Below are 8,363 nucleotides of genomic sequence, written 5' to 3' on the forward strand. Positions count from 1 at the left end.
TCAACACAAATGTCAAACAGGTGGTAGTCTCACAGCCTGATATTCAATGATCAAAAGCTTTCAGGCTTCATTAATAAACACTTTTAATCAAAAACATTACTGACAAAATAAGTCTGATGGAGATTTTTCTACATTTTTCATAATTTCTTTTAATCAATGCCATTCTAAAGGCCTATATAGACCATATTTTGATGGTCTTTCTCACATTTGCCCAGATTTCTTTTAGCCAGTCCTCCTCTTTTGTCTAAAACCCTTCAACACATGAATTCAGACTTCTTTTCTCTCTGTGTTCATACTTTTGTGATTCAATAACTCTAAATCTCACAAACTCTGGTTATGAAAACTCACCACGCTTTCCCTCCTCTGAGTTTGTTTCCCTAAAAGAAGAGAGAAAAAGTTGACTTTTGTCTTCTTAGAGAATATGCACGTTTATTAAATCTTCTTACATGGAAGTCTGATGTGTGAATGCTCTCACCTTTAGCTCTTGTCCATATGCTTCCTGCCACAGCAGTTAGAATGAGAACTGATAAAGCTGGAGCGACTACAACATACCTCCCCCAGGCTGCAAAGACATAAAAAAGTCAAATGTTTATGTTCCTTAACCCCTGGGCATCCCTCTAAATGACTACACACGTGTCCCTATGGGACATTTTCTGCGCCTACTTTAACTGCTAATATTTATCATTTCTATACATATTTTTTAAATGTTTCGTTTTGTTTTTGTTATCACTTCCAGCTCTGATCATGACATAGTAAATTTTTGGCCTTTTTTTTTGAATTTATGTGTTTTTAACCCTTTAAATGCCAGTTTATTTAATTTTCAATTCAGCAGAATGAGATATTTTCATATAAAAAAATGCTAGATTTTTTTTTTAAATTATGATCAAAAATAGTCACAAGTCATCCATTACCACCAACATCAAGTTTTATGCATATTTACTTTATGTGCAGTGTCCAGAAATTGGTGGAAATTATGCAAAAGATGGACCACTAGGAAACATTTTGACCCCATCTTTATATGGTTATATTCGTAATTCGTTTTTGTTTTTTTAATTAATTGTTTTATTTTCTTTTTTGTAATCACCTCCACCATTTTCAGTATTTTGATAAATAATCAATAATTTAATAAATTTTCTGATCAACAGGTATTTATGTGCTGAATACACTGAACATAGACCTGCAGAGTATCCCCAACAAAACGCATTGAAGTGGTGCTTCAGAGATGCAATTTCTCAAATCTAACATGCAAAACCCAAGTTTATATTCCTATCAACACCCACAGACTTTTTATTTCATTTCTTTATGCCTTTATTTCACAGAGCTATAGAAAATCCCATTGTAAGTGTGTCTTTTAAGTGCCCTACGGATACACGATGGCCCAAAAAGAGTAATGGCGCTGTTGAGTGGTTAGTTGTAAAAATTGCAAGGTCACCCTTCAAAATTGCATCACACATCATGGGGGTAACAGTGGTACATGGTATTGCAAATTTTCAATCAAAATAATCAATTATAATGGGTTTAAATAGGCGAGTTTTGTCCCCAAGGGACACCAACGTGAGTATTTTTTCTTCACACCATACCAAACAGGTCAGTGTAATGATTTGGCTTAAAAAAACAATTAAATGAGCAAAAATACACATCTTTGTGCAATTTCATGTCAATTGCATCAACAGAGCACAAATTAGGTCAAGAACTCCAAAACAAATTGCCAAGCATGTGCCTATGTATACCTAAGGGTTAAAGAAAAGGAGAAAGTGTTTTTCATGTAACATAGAAATATTAAACCATGCATTGCTTTATTTCATTTCAAGATACATTTGAGTGGGAAGGCTTTGTTGAGTTATTAAGATACAGATATCCGTACAACGGAGGCTACTAATGGGCAAAATTAGGTACAGCCAAAGCAGTTCAGGGCTGTTGACAATGTACAGATTTTTTATTTATTTATTTAATTTTTTTGCAACGCCCAGGACGTCAGTTAGTCAGCCTTTCTCATAGTGTTTGAAACTTGGCTGTTAAATTCACTGTTTAACATCGTAATACATTGAGAAATACGCAGCAGTGTAGGTACAAAATGACACACTGATATCCAATGATCCAGTGATTAACTTGCAGAACTTCAGCTTCTCTTTGTGGAAGAGTCTTTTTTATTTTTAAAGGGCAATGTTAAGGGAGTTCCTCTTTTTTTTTTACAACCTCTAAAATAGTTTGATGGACAAGGCCAACAACAAAAATGATTGTAGTGATTAGAGAGTGGAGTGACGCAGTGAAGGATTAGACCCTCATTACCTGATGCTGTGTTTGTCTCAGCTGCTGTCCTTGATTCAGTCAGTCCTCTTGTTGTTTTTGTTGTCCATTCTGTTGTTGTTGCTGTTGTTTTTGTTGTTGTTGTTGTGTCTTCTTCTGAAACAAAAAAATTAAAACTTTACAAACAGTTAAGCTCAGAATTTAAGTTGAAATCTGTCAGTGAAACTCAAAACCTGTTCTCTGGTTTTCTTGGTATTAACAAATAAAAAATACAACTTCAGGTGTAATACAAAATAAAGCTATATGGTGTTTCTAGGCATTTATTCCTTCTCTGGCTGATGTGGGTTGAAATTCAAATTCATTAAAGTGGGGATGTTACATGGTACAACATCATTTCATTCATATGTCAAACAATAACGTTGATAAGAATGTTTTTCTGTGGTGTCAAGAGTCAAACTCTCCATGGGCTGCAGGGCTTCAGGCTCTTTCTACTGAAGCCAAATCTACATGTTTACAGACAAAGTTTACCATGCAGAACTGGAGCGCATGTACAAAATGACTCACTGATGTCCAGTCATCCCTGGTTAATGTGACAGCATTTACACTTTTTAGAAATTTACATTTAGATATTCTTTCTCTGTAAGTTAACCAGGTACAGACTTTGAGAGGCAAAAACACGTGTTTTTGCCTGCTAACCGTGCCTAGTTACAGCAGCAAGAGTCCTTGACATTTGGTTAGTTACCTGGCTACACGTAATGCTAGAGCTAAATGTGCTATTGACTAGACTCAGCCTGACCTGTGTGTCACAACTCACTCTCTCCAACACCCACCTCTACGTTGCACCATTTTTTTTTAACCAGCTCTGCCTGCTCTGTGGTCTCTGTGCTTGAAGCCATTGTCACACTGAGGCAGATACAATGACGTCATCAACAAGTGTTATCGCGATTGGTCGGTAGAGTCCAAATTTCTACCGTAGGCCAAATTTATATCATTTATACCGTCTACCTCATATACCGCGCACCCCTAGTATGAATCATGCTTGTTACCCACGGCAATGAAATCAGGAGGGGGTTATGTAAAGGGTTCTGTATCTTTCTATCTTTCTTTCTTTCTTTGTTCGTTTGTTAGTATGTGTACAAGATAACTACAGAACAGAAAGTTGGATCTTCACCAAACTTTCAGGGAATGTTGGGATAGTGACAGGGAAGAATCGATTAGATTTTGGTGATGATCTGCGCACCCGTTTGGTTTTTCTCTGACTTCGAAATTTTGAACACCATAGTAATCAATGGGAGCGTGAGTTCCTCGGTGGCGCTGCTTAGGCGTGGGTCTGCCGCCTCAGACAGCCATTCTAGTTTTTAATGCAGTAACACCCGAAGGCCCGAAGATCACCAGCAAACCAATACTGACCCTCAGCCTTGTCCTTTGCTCACAGACATTTTTCCAGATTCTCTGAATCTTTAGGTTATATCATGGACTGTAGATGGTGGCATATTCAAAGTCTATTTTACATAAATAGCTATTTTCTTGAAATTGTTACACAACTTTAAAACAGATTTTTTTCAGAGATTGAACCTCTGCCCATCTTTACTTTTGAGAGACTCTACTGCTCTAAAATGCTCCTTTTATACCGATTTATGTTACTGACCTGTTGCTTATTAAGCTAATACTTCCACTTTACTTTTCCAGCCTTTTGTTGCCCTGTCCCTACTTTTTTGAGATGCGTTGCTGCCATTGAATTCAACATGAGCTAATATTTTCATGAAACATCCGTTGTTTATGTTCTAATATGAATAAAATATGGGTTTATGAGATTCACATTGCATTATGATTGTTTTATGCAGCACCGCAACTTTTTTTTAGAATAGGCGTTGTAAGAAGACACACTTTAACTTTTCTTACCTGAGGGTTGCAGTCTGAAGGGAAACAGGTGTCCTCCATCAGTGTCAGTCACTTCACAGCTCACTGAGTCAGTTATTGATCTAACTACGTTTGGAAAGGTGACGGCAGCGTTGCACAAAAGCTTGGATGACGTCGCAGGTAGGACACGTTCGTCCTTATTTTCACCCTTAAATAGCAGCCTCACGTTGTATCTGCATTCTTCAGGTGTCGACACAGAGCAGTTAAAAGTCACGGAGTTACCGTTCCAACGTTGGGTCACTAAATATGGAGATATCGAGAAAGAGAAGCTCCAACATTTCAGTCACAGATCCTCTTTTAGTGTGAGTTTCTATGGTCTGAAATCACGACATTAATACTCACTGCTAAGAACCGTCAGATAATTATGAGCATAAGGACCGTGTCTTTCTCCTGATATGTACTGCTCACAGTAGTACCGCCCAGCGTCCTCCTCAGTGACCTTCTCTATCACCAGAGAGCAGTCTTCTCCAAGGCTCAGTCTGTCTGATGCTGCTGATGTTTTTATCCGGCCCAGTGAAACCAGCTCCACCGTTGTGTGCTTCGACCTGCTGTAGGCCCATGTGGTTCCGTCACAGTTACACTGATTTTCCGTCACATTTTGACAAGACAGTATGACTGTAGCTCCAGCTTTGACAGTGTCGTGGATGGTAAGCTGTCCTAACGCTGTTGCTGCAAACATACCAGAGAAAAAAACAAAGGTAGACAAAATTAGGACTGTTAGTGTTAACATGTAAGTCAGAAGTCATCTGCTCCTTACATCAAACTCAAGTCAAACATCTCTGAGTGTTAATTCAAGGCATTCTGCTGCAGCTAACCAGATGGTGGGCAGCATCGCCAAAACTGGCAGAACACTAGTTTTTTTTTAAACTTGTGGATAAAACCTGAGGAAAAACCTGCTGAGCCAAATATCTGGGGTTTTGTCCAACCTCAGGAGGGTCCAGGGGAGCGCTTTCTCAGGATTTTGTTGCAGATCAGGCAGTTGTGTGCTCACTACTTTCAAGCAATTTCATACCATCATTTAAATGTGAAATATTAACAAATCTATTCATCATTCTGACAAAAATGATACAGTGGACGATCAGTAATTTCAAGTTAACTTTTCTTTGTCAGTGGCCCCGTAGTGGCTCTGTGATCAACCAGTGGACTGGCCCATTTTAATGCAAGGGCTTATGGGGCCTGAACCCCGGGATCCATCCATGGGAAGGGGCCCCATAAGGCCATGAGAATAACTAAAATCATGCCTGTTGGTTCGACTGCATGTCCATGTGTGTCAGTTATTGTAATGTGCCCTGAGGGGGTCAGGGAGAAATGGATAACTTAAATAAACAAAAGTCATTGTGACTGGTTAATAGGAAGTAGGCCTACCTATTGTCTAAGTGTTTTTGCCTCAACACTTTTCCCACTTTTTCCACATTATCTCCATTTTTGCCAGTCTTTTACCACTTTTAACCCCTTCTGTTTGTGGGCCTTCTATGCCACTTCTTTTTCACTTTTAACTAATTTTTGCCACTTGCCACTTTTGCCCTTTGATGCCATTGTTTACAACTTTAAACCACTTTCTGCTGTTTTTTTTTTGCCCAAAATATTTAGTCACTGCCCATTTTTGCCACCTTTATATCAAATTTGCCACATTTTGGCACTTTGAACCCATTTGCCTTTCCCCCATCTCTGCCTTCTTTTAACCCATTTTTGTCACCTCTTTTAGGCACTTCTATCCTACTTTTGCCACTTTCAACTATTTTGCTGCCTTTCTCCGATTTTTGCCTTCTTTTAAATCATTTTTGCTGCTTTTTAATCCAGTCATGCAAATGGTTTGCCACTGTTTTATAACTTGAAACCCATCTTTGTTATTTTGCTCCCCTTTTCACCCATTTTTGCTACTTCTTTTGGACACCTTTATCCTATTTTTGCCACTTTTAACCAACTTTTGTTGCTTTTCCCTCATTTCTGCCCTCTTTTAAACATTTTTTGCTGCATTTTCATCCTTTTGTGCAACTTTTTTAACACTTTAAAGACATTTTTGCTGTTTTATGCCCCTTTTCACCCTTTTAGCCACATCTTTTGGACACTTCTATGCTACTTTTGCCACTTTCAGCCCATTTCTGCCATCTTTAAACCTTTTTTTTGCCTTTAAATCCTTTCTTGACTTTGTTTTGCCATGTATAACCATTTCGTGCTGTTTGTGGCCTTTCTTTGCAACCATTTTTCCCCTTTTTTTAATTTGGATGAAACACAAGATACTTTTGTCCTATAAAGAGGATCAGCGCTCAGTGAAGAAATCCCTAATCATTACTATCTGCCTCCACAAGTCAACCATGCAGACCCATGGGTAGTAAGAAACCCACACCTCACAGGGGTTTTCAAGTGGGAACCCTCCTTCATCAGTGTCTCATCCAGTTAGTCCCAAGACACCTCCAGAGGGCTGAATGGTGATCTCCAGCATCCAGAGCCACCCCCCTCCATGTCGGCTCCCACCACCCACCATGCCAACTCGCAGACATCCTCTTACCTATCTTACCACATGGCCCACACAGCCTCAACAGCACACCACCTTCAACAGACCCAGGCTCCGCAAATGCAAGCTCCAGGTAGTGACGATACTGGTACTACCTTCCTTAACACCTCTCATGATTACAGTGCCACTTTACGCCCATTTATGCCACAATTTTGCCACGTTTTCATCACTTGAAACCTATTTTTGCTCATTTTTTTGCCACTTTAACCCATTTTTGTGACTTTTCCATGTCCACCATCTTTAAATGATTTGCCACTTTCAGCCCATTTCTGCCATCTTTAAACCTGTTTTTTTGCCTTTTCATCCATGCTTGTCTTTGTTATGGTAGGTATAACCCCTTTGTGCTGTTTGTGGCACTTCTTTGTAACTTCTTTGCCATTTTAAGTTAATTTGTACCACTTTATGCCCATTTATGCCACAATTTTGCCACATTTTTATCACTTGAAACCTATTTTTGCTCATTTTTTTGCCACTTTTAACCCATTTTTTTGGCTTGTCCACAAGTTTGCCTTCTTTAAAATGATTTTTGCTGCTTTTTCATACTTTTTTGCTGCTTTTTTAACACCTTGAACCAATTTTTACCACTTGTTTTGGACACTTTATGCTATTTTTGCTACTTTCAGCCCATTTCTGCCCTCTTTTAAACCTTTTTTTTGCCTATTCATCCATTCTTGTCTTTGTTTTGCTAGATATAACCCCTTTGTGCTGTTTGTTGCCCTTTTTTGCAACTTCTTTGCCATTTTAAGTTGATTTATGCCACAATTTTGCAACTTTTTTAACACTTCAAACCTCTTTTTGCTGTTTTTTGCCATTTTTAACTTTTAGATATTTGCTGCTATTACCTTATGTCTGCCCTCTTTAAACCATTTTTGCTGTGTTTTTATCCATCTTTGCCACTGTTTGTCCATGTTTGCTCCTTATTTAGGCCACTTCTAACCCCATTTTTCCACCTTTCATAAATATGTAATTATTTTCCTTTAAAGTTGTCTCAGTTTCTTTTACTTTGTTTTTGGCGATCCTGACATTCGTGGACATTATGGCCAAGCTCTGAATTTTGGCATTACTCTCCCAGTGGTTTATTTCAGTGTGATCTACATTGTTAACATCACCAATAAAAGGTAATTGTGTTTTAAGAAAAGGGTTAACATTTATAGCTATTTTCCTGTATAATTTGTTTCTGTATAATTTTTTCTGTAATTTTTTTCTGCACAGTTTTTTTTTCCTGTATTAATTTTTTCTGTATAATTTTTTTTCTGCAGAATTTTTTTCCTGTATAGTTTTTCTGTAATTTCTTTTCCATATAGCTTTTTTCTGTATAATTTTTTTCTGTATCATTTTTTTTGTACATTTTTTTCTGTATAGTTTTTCTGAACATTTTTTTCTGTTTTATATTTTCTATATAAAATTTTCTTCTGTATATTTTTTTCTGTACATTTTTCCTGTATAGATTTTTAATCTCTAAAAACTGCTGAGATGCTTCCAAAAATCACATATTTCTGACTTTCAAAATCCTTGTAAGTGACGACGTGCTCTTTTGTTGAAATAATTAATAAACGGTGTACAGTTATGGTTCATCATTTTGTCAAAAAGATGCCTTAAAATCAGGACAAACCCATAGATCTTCATATATGTTATTGGTATATTTTATATAGACATATTAATATTCATCCTTACCTTCAAA

Source organism: Cheilinus undulatus, linkage group 14, assembly GCF_018320785.1.
Source record: "Cheilinus undulatus linkage group 14, ASM1832078v1, whole genome shotgun sequence".
NCBI classification, from domain to species: Eukaryota; Metazoa; Chordata; class Actinopteri; order Labriformes; family Labridae; genus Cheilinus; species Cheilinus undulatus.